At 50.4% G+C, this 13990-nt stretch overlaps 1 protein-coding gene across 3 annotated transcripts in view; it reads right to left on the bottom strand.

The window, feature by feature from the left end:
* golga5 (golgin A5) overlaps positions 1-4863 on the bottom strand; it is a 103226-nt gene extending 98363 nt beyond the window's left edge. Inside the window, exon 1 of one of the 3 annotated variants that reach the window (XM_073039140.1) lies at positions 4695-4863. The gene's annotated coding sequence lies outside the window, so the exon portion shown is untranslated. The other 2 variants (XM_073039139.1, XM_073039141.1) reach the window with 2 other exon arrangements.
* Positions 4864-13990: the final 9127 nt, after the last annotated feature.

The raw sequence follows: 13990 nt of genomic DNA, 5'->3' as shown, positions 1-13990 counted from the left end.
AATATCATTTTTCTTACTATTTTATTATTACATTTATTCTTTGTAATTTCTAAAATTCAATAAATAAATAATATTTTTTTAAAAAGGATGGCTGCCATTGGGAGCTAAACGTCCAAGGATATAGTGTATCGAAAAGATAGGTTTGCAGGCAGAGGGGGTGGTGTGGCCCTATGTATAAGAAATTATATTAAATCATTAGAAAGGGATGACATAGGATCATAAGGTGTAGAGTCTCTACAGGTTGAGTTAACAAATGGCCAGGGTAAAAGGACCCTAATGGCAGTTGCATTCAGGCCTCTAAACAGCAGCCGGGATGTGGATTACAAATTACAGCAGGAGACAGAAAAGACATGTCAGAAGGGCAATGTCATAATAATCCTGGGGATTTTAACATGAAAGTGGATTGGGAAAACCAGGTTGTACTGGACATCAAGAGAGAGAATTTGTGGAATATCTAAGGGATGGCTTTTTTAGAACAGCTTGTTGTTGAGCCCATTGGGGAATCGGTTGTGCTGAACTGGGTGTTTTGCAATGATCCGGAGGTGATAAGAGAGCTTATGATAAAAGAACCCTTAGGGAACAGTGATCACAATATGATTGAGTTCACTGAAATTTGAGAGGGAAAAATTAAAATCCAGTATGTTGGTATTTCAATAGAATAAAGGAAATTACAAAGGCATGAGAGGGGAACTGGCCGAAGTTGACTGGAAAGGGACATTTGCAGGAAGGACAGCAGAGCAGCAATGGTTGGAGATTCTGTGAAAAATGAGGGAAGAGCAAGACAGATATATTTCAAATAAGAAGAAATTTTCAAAGGGAAGAAGGACACTACGGTGGCTAACAAGTGAAGTCAGAGCCAAAGTAAAAGCAAAAGAGAGGGCATGCAAGGAAGCCAAAGCTAGTGGGAAGATAGAAGTTTGGGGAGCTTTTAAAAACTACAGAAGGAAACTATGAATGTTATTAGGATGGAAAAGATGAATTATGAAAGGAAGCTGGCAACTAATATCAAAGAAGATACTAAAAGCTTTTTTTAAGTATATAAAGGGTAAAAGAGAGTTGAGGGTAGATATAGGACCAATAGAAAATGACACTGGAGATATTGTAATGAGAGATGATAGAGGAGCTGAATACATATTTTGCATCAGTCTTCACAATGGAAGACGTCTGCAGTATACCAGGCATTCAAGAGTGTCAGGGAAGTGAAGTTTGTGCAGTGAAAATTACAACTGAGAAGGTGCTCAGGAAGCTTAATGGTCTAAAGGTGGATAAATCTCCCGGACCTGATGGAATGCACCTTCGGGTTCTGAAGGAAGTAGCTGGAGAGATTGCAGAGGCATTAACAATGATCTTTCAAGAATCGATAGATTCTGGCATTGTACCAGATGACTGGAAAATTGCAAGTCTTACTCCACTATTTAAGAAGGGTGGGAGGCAGCAGAAAGGAATCTATAGACCTGTTAGCCTGACATCAGTGGTTGGGAAGTTGTTGGAATCGATTGTTAGGGCTGAGATTACGGAGTATTTGGAGGTACGTGACAAGATAGGCCAAAGCCAGCATGGTTTCCTGAAAGGAAAATCCTGCCTGACTAACCTACTGCAGTTCTTTGAGGTAATTACAAGCAGGGTAGACAAAGGAGATACAGTAGACATGGTGTACTTGGATTTTCAGAAGGCCTTTGACAAGGTGCCGCACATGAGGCTGCTTAGCAAGATAAGATCCCATGGAATTACAGGGAAGTTACTAGCATGGGTGGAGCATTGATTGATCAGCAGAAAGCAGAGAGTGGGAATAAAGGGATCCTACTCTGGCTGGCTGATGGGGTGGTAAATTGGATTAGTAAGTATGCAGATGATACTAAGATAGGTGGTGTTGTGGATAATGAAGTAGGTTTTCAAAGTTTGCAGAGAGAATTTAGGCCAGTTAGAAGAGTGGGCTGAACGATGGTAGATGGAGTTTAATACTGATAAGTGTGAGGTGCTACATTTTGGTAGGAATAATCCAAATAGGACATACATCGTAAATAGTAGGGCATTGAAGAATGCAGTAGAACAGTGTGATATAGGAATAATGGTGCATAATTCCCTGAAGGTGGAATCTCATGTGGATAGGGTGGTGAAGAAAGCTTTTGGTATGCTGGCCTTTATAAATCAGAGCATTGAGTATAGGAGTTGGGATGTAATGTTAAAATTGTACAAGGCATTGGTAAGGCTGAATTTGGAGTATTGTGTACAGTTCTGGTCACCGAATTATAGGAAAGATGTCAACAAAATAGAGAGAGTATAAAGAAGATTTACTAGAATGTAACCTGGGTTTCAGCACCTAAGTTACAGAGAAAGGCTGAACAAGTTAGGTCTTTATTCCTTGGAGCGTAGAAGGTTGAGGGGGGACTTGATAGAGGTATTTAAAATAATGAGGGGGATAGATTGAGTTGACGTGGTTAGGCTTTTTCCATTGAGAGTAGGGGAGATTCAAACAAGAGGACATGATTTGAGAGTTAGGGGGCAAAAGTATAAGGGTAACACGAGGGGGAATTTCTTTACTCAGAGAGTAGTAGCTATGTGGAATAAGCTTCCAGTAGAAGTGGTAGAGGCAGGTTCGGTATTGTCACTTAAAGTAAAATTGGATAGGTATATGGACAGGAAAGGAATGGAGGGTTATGTGCTGAGTGTGGGCCAGTGGACTAGGTGAGAGTAAGCGTCGGCATGGACTAGGAGGGCCGAGATGGCCTGTTTCTGTGTTGTAATTGTTATATGGTTATAAGGGGGCACGACTTCAGGATTGAAGGACGTCCTTTTAGAACTGAGATGTGGAGAAATTACTTTTAATCAGAGGGTGGTAAATCTGTGGAATTTGTTGCCATGAGCGGCTGTGGAGGCCAAGTCATTGGGTGCACTTAAGGCAGAGATAGACGGGTTCTTGATTAGAATCAGAGAACATTACAGCACAGAAACAGGCCTCTTGGCCCTTCTTGGCTGTGCCGAACCATTTTTCTCCTAGTCTCACTGACCTGCACCTGGACCATATCCCCCCATACACCTCTCATCCATGTACCTGTCCAAATTTTTCTTAAATGTTAAAAGTGAGCCCGCATTCACCACTTCATCTGGCAGCTCATTCCACACTCCCACCACTCTCTGTGTGAAGAAGCTCCCCCTAATGTTCCCTTTAAACTTTTCCCTTTTCATGCTTAACCCATGTCGTCTGGCTTTTTTCTCCCCTAGCCTCAGTGGAAAAAGCCTGCTTGCATTCACTCTATCTATACCCATCATAATTTTATACATCTCTATCAAATCTCCCCTCATTCTTCTACGCTTCAGGAAATAAAGTCCTAACCTATTCAACCTTTCTCTGTAACTCAGTTTCTCAAGTCCCAGCAACATACTTGTAAACCTTCTCTGCACTCTTTCAACCTTATTAATATCCTTCCTGTAACTAGGTGACCAAAACTGCACACAATACACCATATTCGGCCTCATCAATGTCTTATACAACCTCACCATTACATTCCAACTCTTATACTCAATACTTGATTTATAAAGGCCAATGTACCCAAAGTTCTCTTTATGACCCTAGCCAGGGCATCAAATGGTATGGAGTGAAGACAGGGGAGTGGGGATGACTGGAAGAATTGGATCAGCCCATGATTGAATGGCAGAACAGACTTGATGGGCCGAGTGGCCTGCTTCTGCTCCTATATCTTATGGTCTTCTAAATATTCATCATCACCCACTATAGTAAACATCCTCTCCCCAACCACACTTTCAATATTCGATAGATTTCAATGAGTCTTCTCGCCTCCTCATTCTCTAAACTCCAGTGCTACAGCTCGGAGCTGTAAATGCTCCTCATTTGTTAACCCTTTTATTACCGAAATCATTCTCGTCAATCTCATCAGGATCCTTTCAGATGCCAACACATCTTATGGCAGACAAGGGATCCAAAACTGCTGGACGTGCGTGCTCCTGGAACAGGCAAAGTACTTTCTCAAACCCATTCTGAGTTGTGGGTCAGAGATTCCCATAAATTGATGGAGAGACAAGCTTTGTGATGATCCAGTTGTCTCCTGTGACATGTAAACTCCTCCAGTGAAGGCGGTTGGCAGGTGTTTACCGAGTCACCACACATCCTGCCACATTGCACATTCCAGCAGGTTTATTTGTGTTAAATAAACCAGCCTAGTTCCAATACTAAAATGACAATATCTCGCCGTTTTCTGCTCGCAGGAATTCCGGCACCTCAACCCGAAACCTGCAGAATTCAGGCACACTAGAATACTTACAAAGGAAACCAAAGCTGTTAATTCGCCCGTGAATCTGGACCTAACTTCCAGCGAATAATAAACGCGCAGCGATTCCCTATAAATTAAGCTAATGGACACTGAAAAGGGCCTCAGTAAGCGGGAAAGAGGTGCAACTTCAGCGGCCCGAGGATGAGACCCGAGTCCAGCCGATACCACCCCCTCCTCCGATCGCACTTACCGGGTGCAGACAGGCCCGCCCCGGGGAGACGGAAAACGAGCTGTCACAAGCCCGGCCCAAGTCCGGCTGATACTACCCCCTCCTCCGATCACACTTACCGGGTGCAGACAGGCCCGGCCCGGCCCGGGGAGACGGACACACCAGAACGGAAAACGAGCTGTCACAAGCCCGGCCCAAGTCCGGCTGATACTACCGCCTCCTCCGATCACACTTACCGGGTGCAGACAGGCCCGGCCCGGCCCGGGGAGACGGACACACCAGAACGGAAAACGAGCTGTCACAAGCCCGGCCCGAGCGGGGCAGCAGACGTGGAGCTGAACCCGGAAATGCTCACTCAGGACCTCGCAGCAAGGCATCCATGTAGAATGCCTGAGAGGTTAAAATGGAGCCGGTGAACGACGGAGGAGGGTGAGAATGGGGCTTGGAAGGTGTTGACCGCCCCTGCTGGTAGGAGGACCGACATCATCGTCTCCAGCTGCTGGGAGGACCAACAATCTCACCCCAGCTGGTTAGGGAACCGACTTCACCGCCCCTGCTGGTGGGAGGACCAGCATCACCTCCCTTGGCATTACCAGGAGTTTGATAAATTGATGTTCATGCCATCAGGTTAGAGACTACCCAAATGGAATGTAAGGTGTTGTTCCTTCAACCTAAGTGTTTCCTGCTGGAAGATTTCGGCCTGAAACATTGACTGTCCTTTTTTCCATAGAGGTTGCCTGTCCTGCTGAGTTCCTCCAGCATTTTGTGTTTGTTGCTCACCTCCCTTGGTGGTGGGAGGACCAATATCACTGCCCCTGGTGGTGGTAGAACTGGATCACTGGGAGCACCTATGTCCTAAAGAAAGGTCTCGGCCTGAAATGTCGACTGTTTACTCTTTTCCATGTAAACACAAAGTACACTGCAGATGCTGTGGTCAAATCAAGACGTACAGAAAAGCTGGATGAACTCAGCAGGTCGGGCAGCATCATCCGTTGAAAGAAGGACCTCGACCCGAAACGTTGACTGCTTCTTTCAACAGATGCTGCCCGACCTGCTGATTTCATCCAGCTTTTTTGTACTCTTTTCCATAGATGCTTCCTGACCTGCTGAGTTCCTCCAGCATTTTGTGTGTGAAGCTTGAATTTTCAGCATCTGCAGATTTTCAACTGTTTGGACCAATATCATCACCCACTGGTGGTGGGAGGGTCAATATCACCGCCCACTGGTGCTGGGAGGGTCAATATCACCGCCCACTGGTGGTGGGGGGGTCAATGTCACCGCCCACTGGTGGTGGGAGGGTCAATATCACCGCCCACTGGTGGTGGGAGGGTCAATATCACCGCCCACTGGTGGTGGGAGGGTCAATATCACCGCCCACTGGTGGTGGGGGGGTCAATGTCACCGCCCACTGGTGGTGGGAGGGTCAATATCACCGCCCACTGGTGGTGGGAGGGTCAATATCACCGCCCACTGGTGGTGGGAGGGTCAATATCACCGCCCACTGGTGGTGGGGGGGTCAATGTCACCGCCCACTGGTGGTGGGAGGGTCAATATCACCGCCCACTGGTGGTGGGAGGGTCAATATCACCGCCCAATGGTGGTGGGAGGGTCAATATCACCGCCCACTGGTGGTGGGAGGGTCAATATCACCGCCCAATGGTGGTGGGAGGGTCAATATCACCGCCCACTGGTGGTGGGAGGGTCAATATCACCGCCCAATGGTGGTGGGAGGGTCAATATCACCGCCCACTGGTGGTGGGAGGGTCAATATCACCGCCCAATGGTGGTGGGAGGGTCAATATCACCGCCCACTGGTGGTGGGCGGGTCAATATCACCGCCCACTGGTGCTGGGAGGGTCAATATCACCGCCCACTGGTGGTGGGGGGGTCAATATCACCGCCCACTGGTGCTGGGAGGGTCAATATCACCGCCCACTGGTGGTGGGGGGGTCAATATCACCGCCCACTGGTGGTGGGGGGGTCAATATCACCGCCCACTGGTGCTGGGGGGGTCAATATCACCGCCCACTGGTGGTGAGGGGGTCAATATCACCGCCCACTGGTGGTGGGGGGGTCAATATCACCGCCCACTGGTGCTGGGAGGGTCAATATCACCGCCCACTGGTGGTGGGGGGGTCAATATCACCGCCCACTGGTGGTGGGGGGGTCAATATCACCGCCCACTGGTGCTGGGGGGGTCAATATCACCGCCCACTGGTGGTGGGGGGGGTCAATATCACCGCCCACTGGTGGTGGGGGGGTCAATATCACCGCCCACTGGTGCTGGGAGGGTCAATATCACCGCCCACTGGTGGTGGGAGGGTCAATATCACCGCCCACTGGTGGTGGGGGGGTCAATATCACCGCCCACTGGTGGTGGGGGGGTCAATATCACCGCCCACTGGTGGTGGGGGGGTCAATATCACCGCCCACTGGTGCTGGGGGGGGTCAATATCACCGCCCACTGGTGCTGGGGGGGTCAATATCACCGCCCACTGGTGGTGGGGGGGTCAATATCACCGCCCACTGGTGCTGGGGGGGTCAATATCACCGCCCACTGGTGGTGGGAGGGTCAATATCACCGCCCACTGGTGGTGGGAGGGTCAATATCACCGCCCACTGGTGGTGGGAGGGTCAATATCACCGCCCACTGGTGGTGGGAGGGTCAATAACACCGCCCACTGGTGGTGGGAGGGTCAATATCACCGCCCACTGGTGGTGGGAGGGTCAATATCACCGCCCAATGGTGGTGGGAGGGTCAATATCACCGCCCACTGGTGGTGGGAGGACCTACAAGGGGAAGAACCAACAATGCTGCCAATACACACAGATTGATTGTATATCCATAAAGTGACGCTCAGCACAGGAGTACATAAGGTGACTGACAGGAAGTGATAAGGTAGCAGTGGTTGAGGTTGTGGAGGGGTGGGTTAGTGGGTGGAAGTGTTGTTCAGTGCTTGGGAAAAGTAACTGTTTTTGAGTCTGGTGGTCCTGGTGTGGATGGTACATAGCCTCCTTCCTGATTCCGAGCAGGGTGGGTGGGCTCCTTTAAGATGTTACTGGCCCTTTTCCAATACATTTCTCTATACACTGTGTATCGTTGATGGTGGGTGGGCTGGTGCTGGTGCCAGTGATGTGTTGGGCAGATCTGACTGCCTGGTGTAGATCCTCCGGTCCACCCCACTTTCCATGCCAGGCAGTGATGCAGCTTGTTAGGGAGCTCTCTACTGCACATCTGCAGAGGATATGATTATAGATGTGCATAATCAAACTTTCTTCAACCTCCTCAGAAAGCAGAGGCATTGGAGAGAGAGAGAGGATGTGTGGGAGTGCGGATGAATGGAAATGAAGGGGAACATGTGAGGAAGAGGGAGAGAAAGAGATAGATCTACAGAGTCTCTCAAAAGCAGAGGTGGAGGAGTATGCCTCATGATCAACTCTTCTTCATGCACAAATATATCAGCGCTGTCCCAATTCTGCTCACCAGATCTGGAATATCTAACAGTTAAATGCCACCCATTTTACCTACCACTGGAGATTTCTGGGATCATTTTGGTAGCAGTATACATTCCACCTCAGGCCAATGTCAATCAGGCTTTAGATGATCTGAGCAATGAGATCAACATGTACGAAACAGCGCACCCTAACGCCTTCACCATCATTTTGGGGGATTTTAACCAGGCCAGTCTGAAAAATAATCACTAAGCAATTACCATCAACAGATCACTTGCAATACCAGAGGTAACCACACACTGGACCACTGTTACACCACCATCAAGAATGCCTATTGTGCTATTCCACACCCTCAATTCAGGAAGTGTGACTACCTGGCTGTACTTCTACTCCTGAGTATAGGCAGAGACTGAAGACTGCAGCACCAGTAGTGAAGGTTTGGACAAGGGAAGTACAGGAGTGTTTACAGGGCTGCTTTGAATCAGTGGACTGGACTGTATTCAGGGATTCATCTTTGAATCTGGATGAGTACGTTGCAGTTGTTATTGGCTTCATTACAATCTGTGTGAATGAGTGTGTGCCTACAAAGACTCACTGTACATTCCCAAACCAAAAGCTGTGGATGAACCAGAAGGTACGCCATCTGCCGAAGGCCAGATCTGTGACATTCAAGTCTGGTGACCCAGGTCTGTACCAGGCCAGGGTCAATGATGGGGTCAGAGTCAGTGTGAGCGGTGGGGAGTGATGGGGGTCAGTGTGGGGGGTGGGGAATGATGAGGTTCGGTCTCAGTGTGTGGGGTGGGGAGTGATAGGGGTCAGTGTGGGGGGTGCGGAGTGATGGGGGTCGGTGTTGGGGGTGGGGAGTGATGGGGGTCAGTGTGAGTGGTGGGGAGTGATGGGGTTCAGTCTCAATGTGGGGGGTGGGGGGTGATGGGGGTCGGTGTGGGGGGTGGGGAGTGATGGGGGTCAGTCTCAGTGTGGGGGGTGGGGAATGATGGGGGTCAGTGTGGGGGGTGGGGAGTGATGGGGGTCGGTGTTGGGGCTGGGGAGTGATGGGGGTCAGTCTCAGTGTGCGGGGTGGGGAGTGATAGGGTTCAGTCTCAGTGTGCGGGGTGGGGAGTTTATAGGGTTCAGTCTCAGTGTGTGGGATGGGGAGTGATGGGGGTCGGTGTGCGGAGTGGGGAGTGATGGGGGTCGGTGTGGGGGGTGGGGAGTGATGGGGGTCAGTCTCAGTGTGTGGGATGGGGAGTGATGGGGGTCGGTGTTGGGGCTGGGGAGTGATGGGGGTCGGTGTGGGGGGTGGGGAGTGATGGGGGTCGGTGTGGGGGGTGGGGAGTGATGGGGGTCAGTGTGGGGGGTGCGGAGTGATGGGGGTCGGTGTGAGGGGTGGGGAGTGATGGGGGTCGGTGTGGGGGGTGGGGAGTGATGGGGGTCAGTCTCAGTGTGTGGGATGGGGAGTGATGGGGGTCGGTCTCAGTGTGCGGAGTGGGGAGTGATGGGGGTCGGTGTGGGGGGTGGGGAGTGATGGGGGTCAGTGTGGGGGGTGGGGAGTGATGGGGGTCAGTCTCAGTGTGTGGGATGGGGAGTGATGGGGGTCGGTGTGGGGGGTGGGGAGTGATGGGGGTCGGTGTGGGGGGTGGGGAGTGATGGGTGTCAGTCTCAGTGTGGGGGGTGGGGAGTGATGGGGGTCAGTGTTGGGGCTGGGGAGTGATGGGGGTCAGTCTCAGTGTGGGGGGTGGGGAATGATGGGGGTCAGAGTGGGGGGTGGGGAGTGATGGGGGTCGGTGTTGGGGCTGGGGAGTGATGGGGTCAGTCTCAGTGTGCGGGGTGGGGAATGATCGGGGTCAGTGTGGGGGGTGCGGAGTGATGGGGGTCAGTGTGGGGGGTGGGGAGTGATGGGGGTCGGTGTTGGGGCTGGGGAGTGATGGGGGTCAGTCTCAGTGTGCGGGGTGGGGAGTGATGGGGGTCAGTGTGGGGGTGGGGAGTGATGGGGGTCGGTGTGGGGGGTGGTGAGTGATGGGGGTCAGTGTTGGGGGTGGGGAGTGATGGGGGTCAGTCTCAGTGTGGGGGGTGGGGAATGATGGGGGTCAGAGTGGGGGTGGGGAGTGATGGGGGTCGGTGTTGGGGCTGGGGAGTGATGGGGTCAGTCTCAGCGTGCGGGGTGGGGAATGATGGGGGTCAGTGTGGGGGGTGGGGAGTGATGGGGGTCGGTGTTGGGGGTGGGGAGTGATGGGGGTCAGTCTCAGTGTGCGGGGTGGGGAATGATGGGGGTCAGTGTGGGGGGTGCGGAGTGATGGGGGTCAGTGTGGGGGGTGGGGAGTGATGGGGGTCGGTGTTGGGGCTGGGGAGTGATGGGGGTCAGTCTCAGTGTGCGGGGTGGGGAGTGGCCAGTACCTGGCCGAACTTCTACTCCTGAGTATAGCCAGAGACTAAGGACTGCAGCACCAGTAGTGAGGACAAAGAAGGTTTGGACAAGGGAAGTACAGGAGTGTTTACAGGACTGCTTTGAATCGGTGGACTGGACTGTATTCAGGGATTCATCTTTGAATCTGGATGAGTACGTTGCAGTTGTTATTGGCTTCATTAAAACCTGTGTGGATGAGTGGGTGCCTACAAAGACTTACTGTACATTCCCAAACCAAAAGCTGTGGTTGAACCAGAAGGTACGCCATCTGCCGAAGGTCAGATCTGTGACATTCAAGTCTGGTGACCCAGGTCTGTACCAGAAAACCAGGTATGATTTGCAGAGGGCCATTTCAAGGGCGAAGGGACAATTTCGAACGAGGCTGGAGGCAACATCAGATGCAACTCTGGCAGGGTTTGCAAGACATTACTTCCCACAAAGCGAAACCCAATAGCATGAATGGCAGTGGTGCTTCACTACCAGATGAACGCAACCCCTTCTAAGTCCACTTTGAAAGGGAGAACAGAACTATCACTGTGATGATCCCTACTGCACCTGATGACCATGTGATCTCTGTCTCAGAGGCTGGTATTAGACTGTCTTTAAATAGAGTGAACCTTCGCAAGGTAGAAGGTCCTGATGGAGTACCTGGTAAGGCTTTGAAAACTTGTGCGAACCAACTAGCTGGAGTACTCAAGGACATTTTCAAACTCTCACTGCTAAGGGCAGAAGTTCCCACTTGCTTCAAAAAGGCAACAATTGTACCAATGTCTAAGAAAAATAATGTGAGCTGCCTTAATGACTATCGCCCAGTAGCACTCACATCGACAGTGATGAAATGCTTTGAGAGGTTGGTCATGACTAGACTGAACTCCTGCCTCAGCGAGGACCTGGACCCATTGCAATTTGCCCATCACCACAATAGGTCAAAGGTAAATGCAATTTCAATGGCTCTCCACACGGCTTTAGACCATCTGGACAACACAAACTCCTACATCAGGATGCAGTTCATCGACTATAGCTCAGCATTTAACACCATCATTCCCACAATCCTGATTGAGAAGTTGCAGAACCTGGGCCTCTGTACCTCCCTCTGCAATTGGATCCTTGACTTCGTAACCAGAAGACCATAATCTCAAGTCAAGACAAGTCAGTTTTTATTGTCATTTCAAACATAACTGCTGGTACAGTACTCAGTAAAAACGAAACAACGTTTATCAGGACCATGGTGCTACATGAAACAGTACAAAAACTACACTGAACTACGTAAAACAGAACAGAAAAAACTACACTAGACTACAGACCTACCCAGGACTGCATAAAGTGCACAAAACAGTGCAGGCATTACAATAAATAATAAACAAGACAATAGGCACAGTAGAGGGCAGTAAGTTGGTGTCAGTCCAGGCTCTGGGTATTGAGGAATCTGATAGCTTGGGGGAAGAAACTGTTACATAGTCTGGTCGTGAGAGCCCAAATGCTTTGGTGCCTTTTCCCAGACGGCACGAGGGAGAAGAGTTTGCATGAGGGGTGCATGGGGTCCTTCATAATGCTGTTTGCTTTGCGGATGCAGCGTGTAGTGTAAATGTCTGTCATGGCGGGAAGAGAGACCCCGATGATCTTCTCAGCTGACCTCACTATCCGCTGCAGGGACTTGCGATCCGAGATGGTGCAATTTCCAAACCAGGCAGTGATGCAGTTGCTCAGGATGCTCTCAGTACAACCCCGGTAGAAAGTGATGAGGATGGGGGGGTGGGAGATGGTCTTTCCTCGGCCTTCGCAGAAAGTAGAGACACTTCTGGGCTTTCTTTGCTATGGAGCTGGTGTTGAGGGACCAGGTGAGATTCTCCGCCAGGTGAACATCAAGAAATTTGATGCTCTTAACAACCTCTACCGAGGAGCTGTCAATGTTCAGCGGAGAGTGGTCGCTCCGTGCCCTCCTGAAGTCAACAACCATCTCTTTTGTTTTGTTCACATTAAGAGACAGGTTGTTGGCTCTGCACCAGTCCATTAGCTGCTGCACCTCCTCTCTGTAAGCTGGCTCGTCGTTCATTGCTGATGAAGATCATCAGGGTCTCTCTTCCCGCCATCACGGACATTTACACTAAACACTGCATCCACAAAGCAAACAGCATTATGAAGGACCCCATGCACCCCTCATACAATCTCTTCTCCCTCCTGCCGTCTGGGAAAAGGCTCCGAAGGATTCGGGCTCTCACGACCAGACTGTGTAACAGTTTCTTCCCCCAAGCTATCAGACTCCTCAATACCCAGAGCCTGGACTGACACCTTGCCCTATAGTCCTGTTTATTATTTATTGTAATGCCTGCACTGTTTGTGCACTTTATGCAGTCCTGGGTGGGTCTGTAGTCAGGACTACACCATGGTCCTGAAAAACGTTGTCTCATTTTTACTATGTACTGTACCAGCAGTTATGGTCAAAATGACAATAAAAGTGACTTGACTTGAGACCCACCACGGTCGTGTCATCGGTGAACTTGATGATGTGGTTCGAGCTGTGTGTTGCAGCACAGTCGTGGGTCAGCAGAGTGAACAACAGTGGACTGAGCACACAGCCCTGGGGAGCCCCTGTGCTCAGTGTGATGGTGTTGGAGATGCTGCTCCCGATCCGGACTGACTGAGGTTTCCCAGTCAGGAAGTCGAGGATCCAGTTGCAGAGGGAGGTGTTCAGGCCCAGTAGGCTCAGCTTTCCAATCAGTTTCTGAGGGATGATTGTGTTGAATGCTGAACTGAAGTCTATGAACAGCATTCAAACGTACGTGTCTTTTTTGTCCAGGTGGGTTAGGGCCAGGTGGAGGGTGGTGGCAATGGTGTCGTCTGTTGAACGGTTGGGACGGTACGCAAACTGCAGGGGGTCCAGTGAGGGGGGCAGCAGGGTCTTGATATGCCTCATGACGAGTCTCTCAAAACACTTCATGATGATGGATGTGAGAGCAACGGGATGGTAGTCATTGAGGCAGGACACTGAAGACTTCTTTGGCACCAATCTGTGCGGATTGGTGATAACATCTCCTCCTCGCTGACGATCAACACTGGTGCACCTCAGGGATGTGTGCTTAGCCCACTGCTCTACTCTCTGTATACACATGACTGTGTGGCTAGGCATAGCTCAAATACCATCTATAAATTTGCTGATGATACAACTGTTGTTGGTAGCATCTCAGGTGGTGACGAGAGGACGTACAGGAGTGAGATATGCCAGCTAGTGGAGTGGTGCTGCAGCAACCAGGCACTCAACGTCAGTAAGATGAAAGTGTTGATTGTGGACTTCAGGAAGGGTAAGACAAGGTAACACATACCAATCCTCATAGAGGGATCAGAAGTGGAGAGAGTGAGCAGCTTCAAGTTCCTGGTGTCAAGATCTCTGAGGATCTAACCTGGTCTCAACATATCGATGCAGTTATAAAGGAGGCAAGACAGCAGCTATACTTCATTAGGAGTTTGAAGAGATTTGGTATGTCAACAAAAACACTCAAAGACTTCTATAGATGTACGGTGGAGAGCATTCTGACAGACTGCATCACTGTCTGGTATGGAGGGGCTACTGCACAGGGCTGAAGAAGTCTGCAGAGGATTGTAAAGTTAGTCAGCTCCATCTTGGCTACTAGTCTACAAATTACCCAGGATATCTTCAAGGAGTGGTGTCTCGGAAAG

The sequence above is a fragment of the Hemitrygon akajei genome, chromosome 3 (genome assembly GCF_048418815.1).
Source record: "Hemitrygon akajei chromosome 3, sHemAka1.3, whole genome shotgun sequence".
NCBI classification, from domain to species: Eukaryota; Metazoa; Chordata; class Chondrichthyes; order Myliobatiformes; family Dasyatidae; genus Hemitrygon; species Hemitrygon akajei.
This window is presented reverse-complemented; position numbering and strand designations above follow the sequence as displayed.